The sequence below is a fragment of the Ixodes scapularis genome, unplaced genomic scaffold (genome assembly GCF_016920785.2).
Source record: "Ixodes scapularis isolate PalLabHiFi unplaced genomic scaffold, ASM1692078v2 PGA_scaffold2__306_contigs__length_199485367, whole genome shotgun sequence".
NCBI classification, from domain to species: Eukaryota; Metazoa; Arthropoda; class Arachnida; order Ixodida; family Ixodidae; genus Ixodes; species Ixodes scapularis.
In genome coordinates this window covers 122,874,029-122,898,799 of record NW_024609857.1, presented here as the reverse complement: position 1 = coordinate 122,898,799, position 24,771 = coordinate 122,874,029, and the positions used below count along the sequence as shown (strand labels likewise).

Below are 24,771 nucleotides of genomic sequence, written 5' to 3'. Positions count from 1 at the left end.
AAAAGCGCTCCCGATGTCGGGCACTCTCCCACTCGCCTAGAAGAGGTTTGATTGCGTGTAGTTTGTTGGCGGTCTCGCTGTTCCACTGCAGCTGCCACTTTGCTTTGATGCAACGTTTCAGGGAGTTGTGGTAATCTTTGTAGGGTATTTGGTGTGTGTCAATTTCTCTATCATTAGCAGAGCCGGCTGCACAATCAGCTGCTTCATTTCCAGGAATGCCAACATGGCTAGGAACCCAGCATAAGACTATGTCAAGATTTTTCTTTGCAGCCAGGATAATCTTGTACTTTAACTCGGAAACCAGTGGGTTTTTTAGACGGTTCATGGATGCGACTACCTTCAGAGAGCTTAAAGAGTCTGTGTAGATTACAGCATGAGAAAGTCGTTTTTTGATTATGTAATCAACAGCCAGCAGCAAACCATAAAGCTCTGCTGTTAGTATAGAGGCTTTTGAATTTATTCTCTTCACCTGCTTTACCGATGGTCCCACCATAGCACAGCCAACTACCGTGTCTTTTTTTGTCCCGTCTGTATAAAAACTGGCATACTCGTGATATCTGGTCCGAAGCTCAAAGAAGTCCTGCCTTATGACTTCCTGTGGAACATCCTTTTTGTTATACTTGGTCAGCGTAAGGTCGCAATGTATATGGCAGCTGTTCCATGGAGCTATATCTGGTGGGTACTGGACTAACTGAGGCTTTGCATCCATACCAACAGATTTTGCTGCAGTATTATTCCTCATAGAAAAAGGGGGGACTATGGTAGGTTTTTTTTCAAATGTGCGTTGGAACTTGATGGTCTCAATATTATCTCGGACGGGGTGCTCCGCGACAGAGCGCACCCTGACAGAGTACATAAAACCCAGGGAAAACCTCCTATACTCAAGGGACAGTTCGTTTGCTTCTGCGTAAAGGCTAAGCACTGGGGAGGTGCGAAATGCACCAGTAGCCAATCGCAGTCCTTGATGATGAATAGGAACTAACATCTTTAGAACTGATGCCCGAGCAGAGTTATAGACAATACAACCATAATCAAGCTGAGAGCGGATGACTGAGCGATACGCATCAGACACAGTCGGTCAGAGCCCCATGATACATGTGACAAGACCTTAAGGATGTTCAGAGATTTAAGGCACTTGAGTTTTAAGCTCTTAATGTGTGGAACGAAAGTCAACTTGGAATCGAAAACAAGGCCCAAAAACTTGTGTTCATTTTTTACAACAATAGGAGAACCATACATGTTCAAAGACGGTTCCTGAAGAGCACCATGTCGACGAGAAAAGCTGACACAAACTGTTTTTTCGGGAGAAAATTTAAAACCATTCGTATCGGCCCATCTGACCAAATTATTGACCGCAAGTTGGACGCGACGTTCACAAATTGAGGGATTACAGGATGAAACGGAGATCATCACCATATAAAGAATATTGCACCAAAGGAGGAATTGCACGGCCAATGGAATTAAGTTTGACGATAAAAAGAGTGGCACTCAGTACACCCCCCTGAGGGACTCCACTTTCCTGTAAAAACTCCTTAGAGAGAGTTTCTCCCAGCCTCACGCGGAACGTACGATGCTGCAGGTAACTCTGTATAGCACTCAACATTCGGCCACGGAAACCAAGATTGAATAAATCTTACAGTGTGCCGTAACGCCAGACTGTGTCGTATGCCTTTTCCAAATCAAAGAAGAGACACTGTTGCCTGTTGGCAAAAGCCTCCCGTACAAAGGTCTCAAAGCGGACGAGATGATCGACAGTGGACCGTGCTGACCGAAAGCCACACTGGAACTTATCAAGGCAGCTGTTTCGTTCTAGAAAAAACATGAGTCTCTTGTTAATCATCCTTTCTAATGTCTTGGAAAGACAGCTAGTTAGAGCTATTGGTCTGTAACTAGATGCACAAGAGGGATCTTTGCCGGGCTTCAGCACTGGTACAACTACAGCGATCTTCCAGGAGAATGGAAAGTGGCCCTCAAGCCAAACTCTATTAAAAAGGTACAGAATTAGCTCCATAGTGGATGGATGGAGATGTTCGAGCATTTTATAATGAATACCATCTGGTCCAGGGACAGTTTGTTTGGAACAAAGAAGTGCCATTTGAAGTTTGTATAATGTAAAAAGAGTATTATAGGGTTCGTGCGTGCCACCTGATGTGATAACAGCTTTTTTTTTCTGCATGGATCTTGTGTCACTGGAACGTTTGGGTGTAATGTTCGGAACTGGAAACATACTCAAAGTGCTCACCGAGGATGTTGGCCTGTTCCTCAAGGCTTGCAGGACACACTCCATTCTGACTCAAGAGTGGGACAGTGAATGCCCCGTAAGAGCCGTCAATTTTATGTACGCGATCCCAGACTTCCTTCGCAGATACAGTGCTGTTAATTGAAGAAGCGTACCCTCTAAAACTTTTTTCTTCGCTTGCCTTCGAATCCACCTCGCCTGGGCCCTTTTTCTTTTAAATTCAATAAGATTGTGTGTTGTAGGGTAGCGCCTAAATATACCCCACGCCAGGGTTGTAAAAGTTACTTAAAACATGTACCTAAGAGTTATAGTTACTCCTACGAAAAGGTACTTAGGTACGCACCTAGGTACCTGCTTAAAGATGTACCTAGGTACAGGTAAAGTTACTTTAAAGATACTGTCTTTATTTATCTTCTCCAAAGTTGTAAAATATATTGGAAGTAGAGCTTTCTATATTAAGGATACACTAAAAAAAGAGTTCGATAAATGTGCTTTATTGGTGTCAATGCGATGTCCACATCGGTGTTGAGTTCTCACGTGCCTTGTCCCCACGCTCCAATTGGTTCACCGAGGCCACAGCTTCCACTGTTTACCATGTCACACCGAAACCGCCAAAACTCTCTTATTGACGTTCTTGCCCTCAGAGCCGGTGCTGACACCAACGGGCCCAAAAGACGTCGGACGCATGAAGAAACGCACAAGTCAAGCGCATATGCACCTAACCTTTGCGACGAGGAGCAAAAGGCTTCAAGCTTCCTCGTTTTAATTTTTCTTTCGTTAGTCAATAAAAAAATTAGTTTTTTTTTCTTTCCGAACTTTCTCAGTTTTGATAACTGCAAAATTTAAGTCCAATCTATTGAGTGGAAACTGTATTATATATGCAATGTTACATTGCTTTACGATTGTAATTATTTATTTGTAATTATATTTCATATTGTATTTATGGCAGAGCAGTGCCACCACCAGGACAAGATACGGGCAACAGAAACTGCGCACATCGTTCAAATTATCTCCTCCCTTGTATAGCTGTAAGAGGAACTTCAAACACGCAATGAAGTCGATTTCAGTTTGAGATGAAGGAAGCAGGTCGCTATTTTTCCTAAACGGAGTTCCGAAGCGATTAAATAAATTGGTGTCGCTAGAACGGCATCGCTAATTCACCGTTCGCTCAAATGAACACCTACATTCACTAAAGTTTGTCGTTTGATGAAACATCATAGGCGGGGCTTCGTTCGCTAAAACGTCGTTCAATCAAGTCAGTGCCTCCAATGCCGTACCCAACTTTAATCACGGCAAATGGTAGTGGTTTAATACTTCAAGATTTATAGTTTCTACCATTTTGACGAAGTGAATAGAAAAGTACCTGTAAAAAGTAGCTTCATTAGTTACAAGTTACTGGAAAATGTACCTAAGATACAAATACAGATACCGAGAAATGAAAGTACCTAGGTTTGTACCTCAGGTACAACAAAAGTACCTAGATACTGATTTCCAGTTACTTGTACCTAGGTACTTTACAACCCTGCCCCACGCTCGATTTTGTTCTTTTTTGGCCAATCGGCAATCTTGGTTCCACCAGGGCTTTGGTCTCCTGGGTAGATGCGACGACGTCATGGGGATGGAGAATGGCAGCTTGTAAAATGTGCCGAGTGATATGTTCAGTGGCTCTATCGATATTGAGATCGTCGAGTGATGTGCATGCAAAAAGAGATGATTCTTTGAAAGTAGGAAAGTTGGCATTTTCGAATTTCCAACGAGGAGGACATGTTGGGACTGTCATGGTTGATGGTTAAATTCTAAGATGATGGGAAAGTGGTCACTTCCGTGAGGATTCGGGATGACCTTCCATGAAAGCAATGGGAATAATGATGGGTGACAAATAGGTCAATGGAAGTGAAAGTGTGAGTTGCTGAGCTAAAATATGTAGGTTCATTTGTGTTTAGCAGGCACAATCCAGCAGAAAGCAAAAAACGTTCAACAAGGGCCCCTCTAGAATCCCGTCTGTTACTACCCCACAGGGGATTGTGTGCATTAAAATCTCCTTAAAGTAAAAAAGGTGAAGGAAGTTGATTAACAAGGTCTTCTAGCTCCTCCATATGTAACTGATAATTGGGGGTACATACAAAGAACAGACTGTAATTATTCGATCTAACAAAATGCGTGTAGCCACAGCCTCCAGTGAAGTCTGCAGGGCTACCTCGTTAGAAGGAACTGAACGTTGCACAACCACTGCAACATCTCCAGCTGCGTGAGCTGCATGTGTACGGTCCCTGCAAAACATCTGGAAATGTTTTAAAACATTAGTGTGGATGGTCTTTAGGTGCGTCTCCTGTAAGCAACATGCAATGGGCCAGTGATCCTCTAAAAGATAGCTCACATCATCGTAGTTAGGCAGGAAGCCTCTGCAGTTCCACTGAAGGAAGAAAGACATTTATCTTCTATAAAGGAAACGCCTCAATAAGTCTCTTATACAAAAACTGTGAAATGTAGTTTGTGTCGTTTGGTGCCACAATCCGTGGGATGGTTTTCTTTTTTACAGTGTCCTTAGGCCTTCCTCAAGCCTCGCAGGAGGCCGAGGAAACAGACCCTGATCGAGAGAGAGGAAGGTCCTCATCAGAGAGCGGGATGCTCACATCCATTTTCTCATCCAATGAGACCTTGGGTCCTTGGGGCGGCAGAGGTGAATCTGACCGCCCAGGCTTTCATCACGGGGAGGCAGCCCCCGACCCCGCCCAGAAGGGCCAGCTAGTGCCGGTGACGGCACGTCCGGCTCCTTGGAGGGTGCAGCACTCTCCTTAGAGGGCACAACAACCCCATGGGAGCACGAAAGCAGTGGGTTGCCCACCGTCTTCGGACGTACGTAAAGGACCCTTGTGGAGATGACAGGTCTTCCGGGGAAGTCTGCGTCTCCATGGTGTGGGAAATCGCGTACCGCCGCCGATTCGCCGTTTCCCACGTGGTCCGTCAACAACCCGAGTCCAGCCTGGTTCTTTCACGGGAGCGGGATTCCGCTCCCAGTTTATTGGTACAATAACACACAACGCTACAAAACACTCAATCTAAAATACAAATACAAGCTACATTACACAAATATTTACAACAGCACGTTAAGCCCAACGCTAAACACAAAGAAGGCCTTAGGCCTCGCGTCCCGCGATATCCTATATCCGGTCGCCACCCACTTGCCTGCCTGCGTCTCGGTCTCGTCCGGAGTTCTTAGAGGCCTCTCGCCCCCTGCCCCACCGAGTATATATCTATCGATGGGCGAGGAGGTTTCTCCTTGCCTGCCACGGGGGCGCCTGCAGCGCCCTCCAGTGGCTAGGAGAGAAAGCGGCGTGTCGGGAGCCGAATTCGAGATCCCGATCGACCCCGCGGCAACACGACCATGTGATCGTGTCACAGCCAAGATTGGCCGAATGGTTTGATGGGCGCCCTCGTGAATTCATGGTGCGCCATACTCCCCTCTCCTAAAAATCGAAGTACGCCGGAATTCAGACGTACGGCTAGGCTGCTGAAAACACCGTCGCTTGGTTTGGTCTGGAGACCCCCCCACACGCACACACACACCGCTGGTCCCATGGGTTGTCCTCACTGAGGTCCATCAGTTCGCCCGAGACCTGGGGTGCGCGGCCACCGCACACCTCACAGTAGACCTTGGCTTGGCGGCAACCTCCGGGGCAACGGGGTCCTTGAGCAGTGTGCCTGGCCACCATGAGACTGCCCCCCCCCCCCCCCCCCCAGGAAGTGGTGCACTGGAGGGACTGTGGTTGTGACCCAGCTGCGACAGCCCTCCCAAAGCGATGTGGGGCTGGAAGTCCAATGTCACTGAGAACTGCACCCCGGCGTCCTGTGTGGCGTCGCGGACGTCCAACGAGTAGGGGGAGCGGGGCGAACCCTTTTAGGGGGTCGCTCTGCTCGGGGTTTAGGAGAGAGGGGAGCCATAAAAAGGCAAAGGGTGTTCAGAATCTGTGGCGCGCCGCCCACCACAGAGCCCAACGAGGGAATAGGTAACACCCCATAAGAAATATGGCTTTGCTGGAAGCATTACTCTATTAGCGCTACCCAGAAACTATAACCAAGTGTGGATCTGGACGAGAGTATCTGTCACCACCCAAGGTTAGCCCTTGCCGCCAAAGAAGTTGAAAAAGAAAGAAGAGAAATGAGAAGAGTGAAAAGAAGGAGACAAAGGTGAAAGAAGGGAGGGGATAGTAGAAGGAGTGGCGACTAGACCGAATCATCCTGGCCGGGCCTTACCAGGACTCCCGTCTATGAGAAGCAGGGGCCGAAGTGGTGTATTGCCTCGCCCGGGGGGCCCCGAAGGGTCCAAACCTACCCCGGGCTTGGCTCAACCACCAGGATGCCCTTTTCTCCAGACACGGGAAAGTCACGCAGAGTCAGACGTGGGCGGGCGAACCCGCATGGCTCGGGGTCCGTGGAGACGCCACTCTCCAAACACCTGCTTTCACAGGTGCCCCCTGCGGGGTGGCACAATAGAACTACTGCTATATTACCCAAGCATCAAGAGAATGCAGGGATTGGTGTTCCACGCCCTGCACGTGCTGGCGTCAGCAGTAGTAACTTTTCTATAGCAAAAGCCTAAAACAAATGGCATCTTGCACGTTCGTTCGTCAACGCTTTATTTTGGTTATTACTTCGAATCTTTTATACGGGGAAGGCGTGCGCGTGTGGCACATGAAACACCAATTCCTGCATTCTCCTTAATGCTTGGGTAATATAGCAATTGGTTCATTCGCCATCAAATGCAAAATTTTTGGTTGAAAATATCTGCTATTAAAGTTGCAATTTGGAAAATTCATGATGCATGTTTGCTGCAAATGACATTATTTACAGTGCATTAAGAAAGCTTTAATATGATGCTCTCTGCTTGGCTGTTTGCTTCCTGCCTGATTAACACCTCCAGGTGGCATGAAGAGCGCCGCATGCGCATTGGTAGCACCACGGCCAACCCCATCTGCACCAGAGGAGGCGATCATGAAGCCTTAGCCAGAAACCTGGGCCGGCCAAAATGCTTTTCAAACAAAGCCGTGCAGTATGGTAATATGCACATATATTCACGTTTCGGCCCCAGCCATGCATGACATGACCAGGTGGCAACAAATGCATAGACCATTGTCCGAAACCCTCGCTGTCAGCGATCTCATCTATGTTTCTGCCCACCTTTTTTGTTATATTAATAGTGCACAAACTCTGGAGGTTCTCGGTACGAGCATATAGCCTCAGGTAATGCTTTTATCGCCAAGGTTAATTTTTCTTTACATCGGCTCGTGCTGGTAGCATGCGAATGATAAAGGGGGACTGCGGTTACAATGGTTCTTGCATTTTGCGGCAACATTGGCATCGGTGTTCTTGGTGTTTCATGCTTATGCGTTTCTGTCGTTCCTGCACTGCAATCTGCAAAAAGCTTTAAAAAGCTCATCCTGAATACCTGCCCAGCCCTGCTATCGTCGGTGGTGCCAGCATCGACAAAAATGGCAGCACGAATGGAACATAAGAATTCCTGGTCTATAGAAGCAAAGTTCTCTGTGTAACTTTTCTGACATGGATATTGTTCTGGTTGATCTTGTTAAGCAAGGTAGTACACTGTAACGGCATGTTACCTTTGGAGTAACCCATGCAGGCATGATTTTGCATTTTGTTGCCTTTCTTTCTGTAATATGCGTGCAGGTATCCAGAAGGAAGGTACCGCAAGAGAAGAGCTGCAGGAGAAGCTAGGCACGCCAATTTTCCAAGTAGATGTTTTTTTCTGATATTCATCATTTTGGGTCAATAGAGTGATAAGGTATTCACTGTGTGCAATATCACACAGGTCTCGTGATGCCCCAGCAGCCCCAGCTCTGCTGCAGCCCAGACGGCCTCATAATGGTAGACGGTGAGACGGTGCTGGTAGAAAATAAATGCCCAGAAACCTGCCAGGACTGCCCGATTCTGGATCGTGCCGAAAGTCAGTGCAATGTTCCCTACCTTGTATACAGAGAAGGTGATCTGTCACTTGAGCCACCTCACCTGTACTACACCCAAGTGCAGGTTCAGCTGTATGCGCTGAACCTGCAGAAGCCAGTATTTCATGTCTATAGCCCAAAAGGCTCAGAGTCCATCCTGGTGAAAAGAGAGGATGCATTTCTTGCAGAGACCATCCCAAAACTACATTTTTACTTCACCTATTTTTTCCCAATTATTTGCAAATGAGGTTTTCAATGTTTATGAAACACAACATGTTGCATTTATTGCACAGATGAAAGTGTAACAGCAGAAAACATGTCAAAAGGAAAATTGAAATGCTACATATACTAGTCTAATTTTTATGTTCTGGAAAAGGTATTTCAGACCACTGTATTGCTTTCACAAATAAAGTTTTTTTGTACACAAAACTGCTTTCAGTCTACATTTCCGGTGACAGTGACTTCCACTGCGTTCAGAATTTACGTTAAACTCACTGGGTTCCAGACTGGAGTGTTTTTTTTTCTCTTTACCATTCATATTCGATTTGTCATCCATGCATGACTAGCCGTCGTAACCTTCACCAAGAAAAAATAGTGGTGGTTTTAACATTGGCACATTATAGGGACGTAAAAAAAGGAGCTTGATCAGACTGGTTAGACTTTATAAAACAAAAAAATCTAAGCACGTACCTACACATAGCGATGTTCCTTTAAATTGCAAGCAAATTCGTATTGAGCGTTTAAGCAGTGCAAGGTCTGTCTACCTTTAGGAGGTGGTGGTTAGTTTCAAGTGCCAAACATATCTTGAACAGGGATCCAGGTACAGATGAGTGATTGGGGCACAAGGTTACAAACCAATTTCAGTACTCGAATGGGGCAACACTCCCACTAACTAGATCACCACTGAGCAAGTGAATATTATTTTTTACTCGGATTCTCAAAAAAAAAGTGTTTTGCATATAATTCATACACTTCATGAAGTTTTAAAGTGAAAACACTAACTGTCCCATGGAGCAAGCCGTCATCATCAGCTTTGAAGCCACGCCAAACGGCACCTAAACGTGCGCTCCGCCGTCGACGGAAGTATATTGCAGACTAAATAAGGAAGTGAAATAATGACATGCATGCTTTCGCATTCACAACTCATAAGAAGTGCTTAGGTGTACCTCCAGCCTTTTTTTCTTTTCAAAATTTGGTTGAGAGTAAAAGAAAAAAATTTTCTTACATTTGAAAGCTGTGTGCCATCATAAACTATGAAACAAAATACACCTCGTATGCCCATAAAAGTGCATAAACTGCCACAATGATGAAATTAGTTATACTATGTATGGATAACTTTTTTTACTACGATTCTTGAGGTGAAAGCGAGTACACACTGTCTGACGATCCCTCACATGGTCCTTTCACTGCAATTAGCTTCTGTCAAATAGACTGATTTCGCCAAATGTTTGGCGCATGGGTGATTCTGCCATAACTTTAGTTCTCAGGAGGCAACCAGCAGTGCACGATACCGCTCATGCTATCTCATGCTCTGCACATGCAGAGCTTAGGCGAGGCTGTCTCAAATGCAGAAAAACTAAAGTTCCCACTACGCACCGCAGCAGCGTAGCCGAACTGGTTGGTGAGATCGGTCTCTTGGAGGCAACCTGGCTACTTTTACTTCACATAAAAACACAGACTGCAAGACGTTTCCACCTAAACTATGATCTGTGAGGCCTACTGTAAATGACTTAAATGGTTGTCCACGAGAGGTTAACGCATGTTTCGAGAAAATATCCTGCACCCTGCTTGCTTAAAGAAAATAATGCTGATTGTCATAATTTTGGCATGGAAAAGGAGAAATGTAGCTTAGGAATGGGGAACAATAATGGACAGACACGGTACAACTTCCAACTAGAGACAATGTTTATTTCTACTGAAGTTTGTCTGTTACTATAGAAACTTTGGTGCAAACAAATACTGCATCTAGTTGGGAAGTTGTACTGTGTCCGTCCTTTATTTTCCTTCCTTCCTGAGCTATGTGTACTTTACCAACATGCTCAATCTGTCTTGGAAGGAGACATCTTACTTTTTTATAATGGGTGCCTGCATGTTGACAAGAGCTGAGCAAACTTGAACAACCTGGTTCATCTGTGGGATAAGCGTGAGTGGAACTCTGTGCTTCAGAATGTGAAAAGTTTTGAGCCTCTGTATTACCCTTCCTACATGAATGCGAACTTGTGCGATGTGGTAAGTATTGTCCATGTCCTCCTGAGAAAACTGCTGACCAGCACTTGAGAATGGCGGCATGACGGGGACAGCACCCAGGTGAAGATATGAAGTGAGATTTCAAGTGGTCCCACTTGATTTAAAGTGGTTCCACCTGATGTCCAGTTGTGACCACTTGGATGCAAAAGGTCCTTGAAGTGGTCCCACTTGATGCCCAGTTGTGGCCACTTGGATGCAAGTGGTCCCACTTGATGTCCAGTTGTGACCATTTGGATGCAAGTGGTCCTTGCACTGGTCCCGCTTGAGGTCCAGTTGTGACCACTTGGATACAAGTGGTTCTTGAAGTGGTCCCACTTGGTAGACACATTGGTCATCCCTTGTACACTTGGAGCTACTCTAGTCGGTGAAAGGTTAAAACTGCTCAAAAAGTTCCACCTCTTGCACGAGATTTCTGAACTTCATGACAAGCATGCACGTGCACCTCCCCACCCTACGTCCGGTGAAGGAAACGAGCACATGCTGGAGGTGGGCATTCTGGCAGTCTTTAAAAGGAGCCCTGCAATTTTTTCCCGACTGCTTCCAAGTTTATGCTAAGCCCAACCTCAGTGAATGTGGCAACACAGAAAAGTCTGGAATTCATATTTTTGGGGGAGTTATAGCTACTAACAACAAGCAAGAAAGGCTCTCTGCATGACACAAGAGGTTTGTTTGGTATTGCCAATGGAAGGAGCGAAAAGACTCTTATCATCAGGTCAGCACCGGAGAACATGGCACACTGCACTTGACGGATCCTCCCCACTACTAATTCTGCCTTTCCGACAGTGATTAACCGAGGGCAAACTTGTCAAATGTTTGTGATTTACCAGACTTGCAAAATAGTACACCTTCTCATTTGGTAAAGTAAACCCTTGTAATGACTCAAAAAATTACAACAAATGAATGGTTTCAAAGTTCAGAATATATATTTACTTCAAGTTGGCGAGATAGTAAAACTTCTGTTTGTCAACTAAACAGATGATTCCGAAAATGACAACAAACTCATTGCTTGTTTGTTGAATGGTATATCTTTGTTTCACTTCTGCCAGGACAATTTTCAGCATAATTACTACCATATATACAATTTAAGGTTAACAAGGGGGACAACGTAACAATGAGGGGGCATCTCATATAGAACAAAATAAACCAACCATATCTACAAAAAAAAAGAATGCAAAGTAAAAAAAATAGCAACTTACAAAGATCTTTCAGAAAAGATTAGAATTTGGAGGTAGTTGTTGGTGATACAAATATTGTGTAGCATGTGAACCTTGAGTGTGCAGGACTGCCAAATTATTCCTAATATATCTCTGTTCAATCTATTTATTTTGGCACATTAAGCACTGTAGGAGGCAGTTGATTACATTTGTGCTGCTCCTGATCGCGTTGAAATCACGTTACTCTTCACACCTACTTTAAAAAACCCAGACTTTTTAGGTTTTTCGTGACCATTTTGATAAAATTTTCTGTTTCTTCGCTTGATGGATCACATGTCTGGCAATATTCAGCACGGCCATGCCGACGCACGACTGCTGCATCTCGTTCTGCACTGCCGTGCCACTTGCACTGGTCATTTTCCCTGATTTAGCCAACGAAATCCGGTAATTCTTTGACTTTACCAAGTGATCTGAAATTCCCTAAAAATTACAAGTTTTCAGGTTGGTGGACACCGTTTCACGCGCAGGTTGAAAATGCGGGCAGAAGTTGCTTACTACAGTTGAAGTTTACTTCCCATGAAACAAATAAATAAGGGATGTTCAATGGTACCTCTCTATGTGAAATAACCTGTTACCCCGACATAACAGGGTCAGGGTGTCTACCAACCTGGAAAAGCCGAGATTGTCAGGGAACATAGGATCATCAAGAAAAGTCAGGGAAATATCGGGGAAACCCCCAAAGAGCTAGCTAATGGGAGGAAAACTACCAGTGAAGGTGAAGTGGCGGTGTGCAATGAAACCAGATTGTCATGTATCGGCATGGCAGTGCCAAGTAGCGTTGCCTGAAATGCCACGAGGCAGTGCAAAGCCACTGCCTGATTAAATGAAAAGAGCCACTGCCTGATTAAATGAAAAGAGCCACAAGCACAAGAAGGTTAGCGGCTATTGGTTTGTCATGCAAATAGGCTGGTCAAACATCTTCTTTGACCGAAGAAATGGTCAGGGCATTTTATCAAAATAGTCAAGGATAACCTGAAAAAGTCAGGGGATCGGAAAGAGGTAATTTGGGGGACACCCTGAAGGTTTTTTAAAATGAACCATAGCGGTTGCACAATTCTGCAAAAATCTCTGTGTCATCGATCTGCAGCTACATGCATGAGCAAACGGCTTGGGGCAGTGGATGCAAGCTCTTCTGAGCAGTCTTGTGCGCCACTTTTAGGTGATCGACCTCTCCCATTGCTTCGACCTGGTACACATGGGAGATAACGAAAAGCTCCAAGCTCCCACCAAACTTGCAAACACGCATTATATTCGCCACCTTCGCATAGACGTCTCCTAGCTTTATACCAGTGGAGTCCCGTTTTGATAGAGGCTTGTACTGCTCACTGTGGATGGTGCATCCACCCACAGACACACGATGGTACTCCTCAATTTTGTCCACTTCTGTCAGGTGCTCCAGTACAAAGTCCGTCACGTCTTGAGAGGCTGGTTGAGGTTTCCCAAGTAGCCTGGTCTCTGTTTCCCTGTCAGGCATTTTTTTGGAGCACTGGTTCCTCACCTCTTCGGAGGCCATGGATCGCAACTGATGATAGTTATTCCTCAAGAGAATGCGGGACAGGATTTGGAACGGAATTCCATTCGAAGAGGACACCAGCTTAAGCAGGTGCCCCATGTTGTTCTCAAACTCGAAGCACGATAGTGACCAGAGTGGGCCATGCCGCAATACACTTTTCGGCAAGTGCAGCAACGTGTGAACATTGGATGTCATCTGTGTTTCTCCATAATGATATTGCATCAGCACGACAAACTTTGTGATCTTGGTAGTGCTTGTATCGACGTCTTCCACCGTGACATGGTTCTGCAGCAAGAGGTAAAGTCCAGAAACAAGGAGCGCAAAATGCTCCAGAAGCTCCTCTGGAAGGATATCCCTCAGGCACGGCAGGCAGTAATAAAGCAGCCATGCCTCCCATTCTGACGCCTTCAACTACTTCCTGAGCTTAATTGACCGTGGTGGACGATTGAAGCACAGGTGCGGCCTCTGACCTTGGAGCCACTGGTCCACCACAGCCAAAGTCCTAGGGGCCCCTATGTAATGGTCCTCGCCGACGTTCGAGAACCAGATTTCGGTGACTTGACGCACAACACCAAGGAGGACACAATGCATATAATCAAGCCAAAAACTCCAAACTATGTCGAATCCCGGAACATTGATGAGAGGCGATGGCCCCTTAACCCCGTTGACGGCGTTGCTTGTCGCTGCTGCACTTGTCATATCAGACAACATAGAAGCCTCTGTCCTGTCATCAACAGCTACTGTCACCGGGTACTTCACACTGCCTGCATAATGAAACATGAACATTAGTGCTTTGCCTAGCAACTGAGAATGATCCTTCAAAGAATAAACTTATTTGACTCTACCTTCGACGAAAACTCCAGGGTGTAAGCACCAAGCACAGCCGTAGTACCCGTTGAACTGCACCAAGTTCTGCATAGAGGCCCTCGCTGGAGCGTTTGCGACACTGGTTATGCAGTAGACCTAAAAAAGTAAGAGACACCAAAGAATATAGCTCGGTGCATTTTATAGTTGCATGGAAATTGTTTTCTAACAACTTCATAACAATGTAATACATTTTATAAGTAGGGTGTGCATTTTCCGGTTTTAACCGAAAAACACCGATAAACATCCGTCGGTGACGAAAATATAAAATCGGTTAAAACCGAAAAACACCGGTGGTTGGACATGTTCGCCCTGGTTAAAACCGAAAAACATCGGCCGTTGCTAGTTTGCGACCTAGCGAAACCCTTTCCCCGTAGAGGTTCGTCAAACGTGTTATCTCGTGGATCCTGCATTCTTCCAGTGTTTATACACGGCTTGCAGGTGGCGTCTGTCCGCCCTCCTTTCTGGGGGTCAAAAGCGTCTAGTGAACGCAGTGGAAGCTAAGCTCTCATACGCCTTTCCCCCATTGTGTCTCCGATAGCCCCCTTTTGGGGAAAAATTAACGCAGTGGAGGGTAGGCTCTCACGTGCCTTTTCCTCATTGTGTCTGGCCAAGTGATGTCGGTGCAAGCCATGTATTCAAAGGTTGCTGTGGTTCCTGGAAGACAATGCCAACGTCCGTGTCGTACAAGAGCGTGCGTTTTCATAATTGCGGGTTGCGAACCGCAAAGAACGTGCTGCCATGACGGCAGCACGTTCTTTGCGTGTAGATGCAAGCATGAAAGTATGCTTGCATCTACTATAATAACCAAGTGTGAGAAATAGTGGCTTCCTAGAGAAGAAGTGTATGAACTATGTGAATAAAATTCGAACTCTCTGTCTTTGATCAATCGGTTTTTTTTTACCGATAATCACCGGATTTAGCCTCGTCGTGAGACGTTCCACCGAAATACACCGGTGTTTTGAAAATAAATAAACACCGAAAAACATACGCCGATTTTTCTCAGAAATAAACACCGGAAAGTACACACCCTATTTATAAGTGCTATTAGAAACTAATTTAAAAAAAAAATGAAAGCCATTTACAACTCCCTGTAACGCCGAATTGGAGCGCAGCTCTTGAGGAGGAGGAGGAGGGAAGGATACTGAAGGGAGGGTATATTCCTCCTCCCTCCTCCTCCCTCGTGATCACGGCTGCTAGTCCTCCTCCCCTTCTTTTTTTGGCGTGAATGTTGTTCATCACGTGTCACGTGGCCTGGGGGGTCACGTGACCTTGGGTTGCATGCAACCCGCCGCAGTCGGCGGGTTGCACGAAACCAGGCGCAATCGTTGTGTTGCATGCAACCTAGGTTGCATGCACCCTGTTGCATTTTCTACGTAATTGCGTGTTGCATGCAACTCAGGTTGCATGCAGCCTGAGGGCTTACTGCTGGTCAGGTTGCATGCAGCCTGAGTTGCATGCAACGCGAGTTGCATGCAACACGCAATTACGCAGATGCAACAGGGGTGCATGCACGCTGTTGGATCTTGTAACCTGTTTCATGCTACCTGTTTCATGCTACCTGTTGCATGCTACCTGTTGCATGCAACAGGTAGCATGCAACAGGTTGCATCTCCCCTGAGTGGCTACATCTCAGGTTGCATGTGACCTGTTGCATGTAACGCGCAATTACGCCAACGGCGTAACCGCGCGTTACTTGCACGTTACATGCACGATGCACGCAACAGGTTGCACGCAACCTGTTGCATGCGACAGGTGGCATGCAACAGGTTGCATGCAACGGGTTGCATCTCCCCTGAGTGGTTGCATGTCAGGTTGTTAGCCACCTGTTGCATGCAACGCGCGGTTACGCCGACGGCGACGGCAACGCCGACGCCGCTCAGGCTGGAAACGGGCCCCTAAGAGCTGCGCTCTAAAAGAAGTAGCTGAACTGGTGAGGTAGGTACTGAGGTCTTCTTTGCATTTTTCCTCCAATTCTGTTAAAGATGTATTGATGTAGTTCCATATCAGATGTCTATTGTATTGAAGAAGTTAGGACTTCATTTTTTTCAACCAGAGGCTATACAAAAGAAATAAAGAGTAACTCCTGGCATAAATGTATAGCCGCAAGCCTTCGGGCGAAGGCTACTCAGAATGTAATGCAAAGAAATAGAATATAAGATAAGACTGTGTCATAAGACACAGTCTTATGACACACTCAGTCTTATGACACAGATAAGACTGAGTGGGCACGGCATGCAAGCCACAGCTATGATGGCTAATATTCCGCTTCTGTTTATCGTGCAGCTGCTGGTCCTATCGCATGACGCCAATGCTCCGCTATCTTCAGACATGCTCGGGGATGATTACTACAACACTGGTTAACACCTACCCCCGCCGCTGCTGTTTGAATCGACAGCCCCATGGTCATCGACGGCAAGCTACCTTCCTTCAAAAGCATCGTTCCAGGATCTTTCGACCAGTGGGCACGGCATGCAAGCCACAGCTATGATGGCTAATATTCCGCTTCTGTTTATCGTGCAGCTGCTGGTCCTATCGCATGACGCCAATGCTCCGCTATCTTCAGACATGCTCGGGGATGATTACTACAACACTGGTCAACACCTACCCCCGCCGCTGCTGTTTGAATCGACAGCCCCATGGTCATCGACGGCAAGCTACCTTCCTTCAAAAGCATCGTTCCAGGATCTTTCGACCAGTGGGCACGGCATGCAAGCCACAGCTATGATGGCTAATATTCCGCTTCTGTTTATCGTGCAGCTGCTGGTCCTATCGCATGACGCCAATGCTCCGCTATCTTCAGACATGCTCGGGGATGATTACTACAACACTGGTCAACACCTACCCCCGCCGCTGCTGTTTGAATCGACAGCCCCATGGTCATCGACGGCAAGCTACCTTCCTTCAAAAGCATCGTTCCAGGATCTTTCGACCAGTGGGCACGGCATGCAAGCCACAGCTATGATGGCTAATATTCCGCTTCTGTTTATCGTGCAGGTTAGCACGGAAAACCTTTCCTGCTCTATAAGAAGAAATAACCTTTGTCTTGTAGTTCTGCCGTGCCCACGGTATTGTCTTAAGCGCTTTCTAGACTTGTTATTGCTACTCTGTGGCGATGTTGAACGAAACCCTGGTCCCATGACTAAAGACGAGGCTCAGTCATTGGCGCAAATCGAGTCGATTGTCTCGCAATTATACGACGGCCAGGCAGGAATCGTGAGCCAATTAAGAGAAATCACCGAGGAACAAAAGCGCACGAATGACTCGATTTCCGCACTGACCGCTCGTGTCGTTATCATTGAAAGTGACCTCGCACTATGTAAATCCACTGTTAATACTACTAAAGAAATTGAGGCGAAAGTTGAGTCCGTTCTAACCGAAATCGCTCAACTTAAGCGGCAAACTGATGACGCTGAGAGCCGTTCGCGGCGATCTAACTTACTGTTCTTCGGCCTGAAGGACGCTGCGAGGGAAACATGGGCGGAGTCCGAAAGGCTGATTCTTGAAGTCTGTAACGAGAAACTTGGTATAAGGGTTGACCCAGAAACAATTGAGCGGGCCCATCGGATTGGGAGATTTAATCCTTCTAAAAACAGGCCCATTGTTGTGAAGTTTTCTTTTTTTAAGCAGAAGGAGGCTGTTATAAGGTCGTGTTACAAACTAAAAGATACAGGTGTTTCGGTCAGTGAAGACTATGCTAAAAATGTACAATTCGCGAGGAAGAAGCTCTTGGAATTTGCCCGTACTCAAGGTAGTCCTTTTAAACTCCGGTTCGACAAACTGGTTATTGGTGATAAGCAATTTCATTTTAATTATGCCACAAGCCGTGTTTACGAAGCTGCCACATAACTAACTAGACGTAGTGGGAACAGACCTGCTGCCTCGGAATTAGGGGAAGTTTTATCTGGTGAAGCACGTTGCTGCACTTCCTTTCCAAATAACTTTTCTGTTCTTTTCACTAACATAAGAAGCGTCATTCACAACCGAGACGATTTGTCATCAATTGTTGATGCGTCATCTAGTGATATTGTTGTTTTAACAGAAACTTGGCTTTCGAGCGGTGTTCGTGACAGCGAGATTTTTCATTGTTCCAAGGGGTATAGGTTTTTTAGGCATAATAGGAGTGATAGGCGGGGTGGCGGGGTTTTAATCGCAGTAAACGATAGTATGGAATGTTTTCATGTCGATATTGTCACCCCACTTGAACTTGTTTGTGTGCGTTTGCGATGTCTGCACAGATATATTACAGGGGTGGAACTCATGAAATGTACTTGGGAGCAGCCACGGGAGCAGCTGAAACAGTTGTTTTGGAGCAGCTTGGGAGCAGCTAAAACTACATTCTGGAGCAGGCTAGGAGCAGCTCAAATCAGGTTTTATTGCAGCCTTCAGGTTCTGTCTTAGACAATCACAGGAGCAATTTCAATTATGCTTTGCAGCGCAGATTAACATGAGTGGTTAGGGATCTAGGTGGAAGGCATAACAGTGTAAAAAATTCGAAAACTTAAAACTTTGTGAGTCTTAATGAGAACCAAAAAGCAAGTACCATGTTTCTGAAGATATATATATAGTGTCCTTAGTATTTTCTGAGTGTTTCTGAGTGGCTTTCAGCTGCTCAAAATGCAAACCAGCACTGCCTATCGCACAACCCACACGTGTTCGACATAGTAATTCTATATGTGTGAACCATGTGACGTGTTTAAGCAACGGACGAGTAGGTGCGCGGAGGAACAGTGCAACGAATTTCAAGTTTATCCTATTGTGCAACTCAATATCCAGACGGCAGACTACGATTAACGGAGTTATCGTATTTGAGGCGATAAGCAGGAGCAAGGTTAAAGTACGCCGAGCAGATCTATCGCTCGCGTGAGAGCTGCTGGTCGACAAGGTTTCGGATCGGACCGCGTTTCAGTTCTAGAAAATCACGATTTATCTTGCGGGAATGTGGTTCTAACTTCTAACGATGAAGTACTAAACGCATATTTTGCTCATTTGTTTTCAACTGGCTGACGTGCGGATTCCGGGCCTCAGAGCCTCAGACAATCTGACGCTTTGCTACTCGACCCCGCTTATGGTTGAAGAATAACGATCCACTCGAAGGTGGTGTAGCGCTTAAAATGCAACCCCAAAGTTTCTTTTTTTTTTTTGTGTGTGTGTGTGTGCGCGCTTCCGATTCGGGATACACAGGGAGAATAAACAGAACAAAGGATTGCAAGGCCGACCAAGCTAAACGCGCTCATTGTTGCCAATCGAGTCGATAGAAACCGAAACCAAGACAAAATACAATATTTTTTTGCGCACGTTTTGAGATTTGGAGCATAATGGCGCGAGGTACTGGCTTTGGCGCAGTTTACGCAACATGGCGCAGGATGGCGCAGACAAATGCCTCTGGCGCAAAATGGCGCAAATGGCGCAGCCGTTCCACCCCTGTATTATCATGTGTGTCTGCTACCGCCCCCCTAACGCCCCTGCAAATTTTACTTCTGATCTGTATGACGCGCTGAACGTTATCTCTTCTAGATTTCCTCGTGCCCCTTTGTTATTACTAGGCGATTTTAACCTTCCGCTAATTGACTGGTCCGGAGTGTTCCCGATTGCATCTGGGGGCTCTTCCGACTACACCGAGTTCTTGAACCTTTGTGCCGATTTTTCCTTTTCACAACTTGTCACCGAACCCACCCGAGTTACCAGTACAACGGCCAATATATTAGACCTTATTCTATCTATTGACCCAGACCTTGTCTCATCCATAACTTACTTACCGGGAATTAGCGATCACTCGATTTTGCACTTTTATTTGCAACTTCCAGCTTATTTTGAAAAGAAAACCACGAAACATTTTCTCGATTATGATAAAGCTAACTTCGATACCATTAATAGCGAACTAGCTGCTTTTCTCGATGAGTTCCTTTTTAATTTCTCACACCGCACAGTTGATACCAATTGGAATATGTTTAAAACCAAAGTAAGCTCTTTAATTACCTCTTTTATCCCATGTAGGCCTATCATTTCTAACCACTTATCGCCCTGGTTCAACAGATCTGTTAAGCGTCTTTCTAATAAAAAGAAACGTCTTTTCCGGACTGCCAAGCTTACTGGACTTTCTGAACGATGGGAAGCTTATAGCGCAGCAGCTTGTTCCTATAAGACCGCTATCGCGGAGGCCAAGCGAACATTTTTTTCTGTAACCCTCCCCTCTATGCTAACTAACAGTCAGAGCTGGCAGTAATGTAATTACTGTAATGAAATTACAGTAATTTAATTACTTGTTTCAGTAATTAGTAATGTAATTCATTACTTTTTGTAGCAGGTAATTTAGTAATGTAATGAATTACTCGAGCGACGGTAATTGTAATTAAATTACCTAATTACTTTTTCGCACCAGGCATATTTTTATGTCCACAATACACAAGAGCGCTTTTCTTTTTATTTTACTTTTTCTTTTTCCTCTACACCTTTCCAAAAAAACGCTCTTCGGCCGCCACTATGTTGCTGGTGCCAATGCGGCTGGTGCGACTCTCACGCCCGCTATCAGCTAGACATTTTCTGTCACTCTCTTGAACTGTGAAAACCCGCTCAGCGCGATTCTCTACCTATGTTTTGCGGTTTTGCATTCGACGTTTTCTGGCCCCTCTTGAAAGTTTCCGCTTACTTTTTTTGATGCATGCTGCGTACCCTCTCTGTGTTATCTTCCACTGTGAGAAATAGGGCTGGTAAGTGCCTGCCATTCGAGCTTTTCTGCTCGACATTCTCGGGAAACGGAGGAGGGGAAGGAGGTCGAACTAAGGCCCCTGGTGGAACGGCCTCGACGCGATTTTGCGAACATTGACAATTGTTCTCCCCCCACCCAGAGATAATCCGCGTAGGGTCCTCAGTCATCTCCAAAAATAGTTGTCCGGGTTGGGGTGGGAAACGGATCAGTCGCGTGCATTTCTCTGTCCATCGGTAAACATGCAACAGAGAGTTCTAGCTGTGTGCCATGAACTGTGTGAATAATGTAAATAAAGTTATCTGTAAAAGGAAGTTATCAATGGCTCCTTTATGTTTAAAAGTATACAAAAGTAATGCGAAAGTAATGACATTACTTTTAAAAGTAATTTGTAATGGTAATTAATTACTTTCTGGCGGTGGTAATTTGTAATGTAATTTAATTACATTTCAGCAATTTTCAGCAAAGTAATTAGTAATGTAATTTAATTACAAAATATGAGTAATTTGGCCAGCTCTGCTAACAGTCCTAAACAATTTTGGAATATGTATAGCGGGTCTAAAAATACAGTGCTTTCGCTGACATGTGATGATGGCGTGGTAGTTCCTAGTCAAAGTTGTGCTTCCGTTTTTAATGAATATTTTGTCAAAGAATTCGCTAGTGATGTTGTTCCTGTTTACCCTGGTACTTTTCCGAGATATGGTTTTTTTCAAATGGATCCACTTGCTTTTGACTATGACGGAATTATAAAACTTATTGATGATTTAAAACCATCTTCCTCCTGTGGCGTTGACAATATCACACCGAAATTTCTTAAGAGAACTAAAAATTACATTTCCATTTTTCTTTGCAAAATATTTCAACAATCTGTTAACCTTGGCGTTTTACCAGACGACTGGAAAATTGGGAAGGTGATTCCGCTTCACAAATCAGGCAGTAAACATAACCCTTCCAATTATCGACCCATTTCCCTTATCAGTACTCCCTGCAAAATTTTAGAGCACGTAATTTACTCACATCTTGCTAACTTTCTTGATTCAAATTCTTTTTTTACTGCATCACAACACGGTTTTCGCAAATCACTGTCCTGCGAAACCCAGCTTATCACTTTCACTAATGACCTACTTTCCATCCTCGACCGTGGTTCCCAGGTTGATTGCGTCTTTCTAGATTTCTGTAAGGCATTCGATAAAGTCTCTCACAAACTTTTACTTTTCAAGCTCAGTCACTTGCATGTTGATCCTAATATTTTGTCTTGGATTGAATGTTTTCTTACTAATCGTTCTCAGTTTGTGTATACTAATGATGCTAACTCTTCTCTAAGTCCAGTCACTTCCGGTGTCCCCCAAGGGTCCGTTCTGGGGCCCTTATTGTTTCTTATTTACATTAACGACTTACCTACGTGTGTATCCTCTTCTATTAGCTTATTTGCCGACGACTGTGTGATATATCGTGACGTTACTAATGAATCCGATTCACTCCTCCTCCAAAATGATTTGTGTGCTGTATCCCAATGGTGTGAATTGTGGCAGATGTCCCTTAACATTAACAAGTGCAAGTCTATGAGAGTTTCTCGTCGTCACACGGTTCTTCCACCTCTCTCAATTTGTAACACTCAACTTCAGTCTGTGACCTGTTACAAATACCTGGGTGTCCATATTATCTATAACATGTCATGGAAAACCCACATTGACCACATTATTGCTAACGCTAACTCTATGCTCGGTTTTCTAAAAAGAAATTTTACACTGGCCCCCGTTTCTTTGAAATTACTGCTTTATAACTCCCTGGTCCGGTCAAAATTAGAATACGCTGCTGCAATCTGGGATCCCGGTCACTCGACACTTATAACTAACCTGGAAGCCATGCAAAATCGCGGAGTTCGTTTCATACTTTCTAACTATCATCGTACAGCAAGCGTTTCCTCCATGAAACTCAGTCTATCCCTACCCTCCCTCTCTTTACGTCGCAAAATATTGCGCTTGTGCCTCTTTTACAAGATCTATCATTCTAACACGTCATTGAAAGATAAACTATTCCTTGAGCCCCCATTCATTTCTCCGCGTTTTGATCATCCATTCAAAGTTGGTGTCCCTCATTGTAACACATCAGCCTTTTTGAACGCGTTTATTCCAAAAACATCTCTTGAGTGGAACCACCTTCCCGCTTCGTTTGTTAATATACCTTCAATTGATTTATTTAAAAAAACCTTATCTGCTCACCTTTTGTCGTGATTGTCCTTTTGTTTATTTTTTGACCAGAGTGCTGTGTTTCGAGCTGTTGATGTTTATTCTCGGCTGTGTTTGCTCTTTTTGTACCCCCTTTTCTTTTTCATTTTTTGGTTGCCCCACCCCCTCTGTAATGCCTTTTGGCCCTGAGGGTATTGTAATAAATAAATAAATAAAGAGCATATATATAGAAACATACCTTTGAATGTATATCTTGGCCACCTGCATTCCAGGATATCCCATCCCTGGAGAGCTCCCTCATCTGGTCGGCGAACGCTTGAAGGAACAGCCTCATGTTTGGGTGCTTTGTACCGTACCACAGGAGAGAACAAATGACGTTGCGCCAGCGCAGGTGTGGTGGCAGCTCATTCAGGGTGAAGTGCACGGGCCAGATGGAGTAGTTTGACGACTTAAACATCGGACTCCCGTCTGCACTCATGGTCAGCGTCAGGTCCTGTTTTCTGCAGTTGAGCTTCTCTCGCTGTTGCTTGTAGAAAGATCCGTCGGTGATGTCCGAAACATCAGTGTTTTCTGGTGCCTTTGTGCGGCTCAATGACTCCAAGAGCTGCTCTCTCACAGTACTGTCCGCAAGGAGAGAGGTGAATTGCTTATCCAGCGGCAAGCTAACAAAAAAGTTCCCGTTCGCCATTAACTGGCGACCAATGTAATGCTTTCCACATATCGAACAAGTGCTCGATATGTTGTTGCGCTCTGGTAGCTTTCCTCCAGTTTTCGTCAGCAGTTGATCACAAGTAGGGCAGTAGAAGTGGAACTGCATCTCTTCCGGTGAAGCTCCAGAAAACTTCCTGAACAAATATTTGCTTTCTGGAAGAACATTCTTTCCCAACAGAATATTTCTGAACTTTAGGAGGTCCTCTATGGCCGTCCATTCCAAGTCATGCTTTATCGCTATGTCTATGGTAAGGACAAGGACGTCTCCTACAGACATGGAGCTTCCATCTCGAAGAGGGGTCACAAACTTCAGCAAGAACGGGGAGCTGGCAGAACTGGTGCCTGGATGAGTATCGGTTGAAGAGTGATGTTCGTCTTCATCGTAGTGCTCCGAACCGCTGTCTTCAGCAGCCGAGTGATCTCCTGGATCATCGTCTATAACTACGGGCGACGGACCACTCCCTTCAGATCTCGAGTGGTTGTTTGGTTCATCTCCGCAGCTGCTGTCCGATGCTCCACGAGTAGTCGAAGCAGTCGCAGGGCTTGGGCACCCCGAATTATGGCGTGGACAGGGAACACTTGGAGACACGAGCACCCTTTTTCTTATCTCATGTTCTGTTGATCTTGGTAACGGTTCATCCTATGCGTCGGGCTCAAGATATCGCTTACAAGTTCTGAATTTGCTCAGGCTCATCGTCGTACGTTCACAGCATGTTCCAGTAGAGAAACAACACAAAACCATCTCGGTCCAGTCCACAGAAGTCTAGATCGGCCCGGTTAGCTACAGGCAGTCAATCTTGCCCAGCAGCTCCAACTAAACTGAAAAACAACGTTAATTTTCCGAAGTTCAACCAAATCACGTTCGCCGTGAACCAAATGTGGCTTTGTTGGCTTTGTCTAGCTAGTTGTCCAGTTCTTTGGATTGGGATTGGATTTCGTTGGCTATTGCCTCTGTAACTGGTTAAGGGGGAAACTTATGTTTACTTCATTTACACATGCTTTATAATTGCCAAACATTTCAAGTAAAAATCTCTGTTGTCTTTGATCTAGCTGTAATAGTATGTTTCTTATGTAGATTATGTGGTCATAATTTTTCAAGCCTAATCATCGATCCGATTCCAATCCGAT

General features: G+C 45.2%; 1 pseudogene; it reads right to left on the bottom strand.

The window, feature by feature from the left end:
* Nucleotides 1–12,508: 12,508 nt before the first annotated feature.
* Nucleotides 12,509–24,660, bottom strand: LOC120847631 (annotated as a pseudogene).
* Between the last annotated feature and the right edge of the window lie 111 nt (nt 24,661–24,771).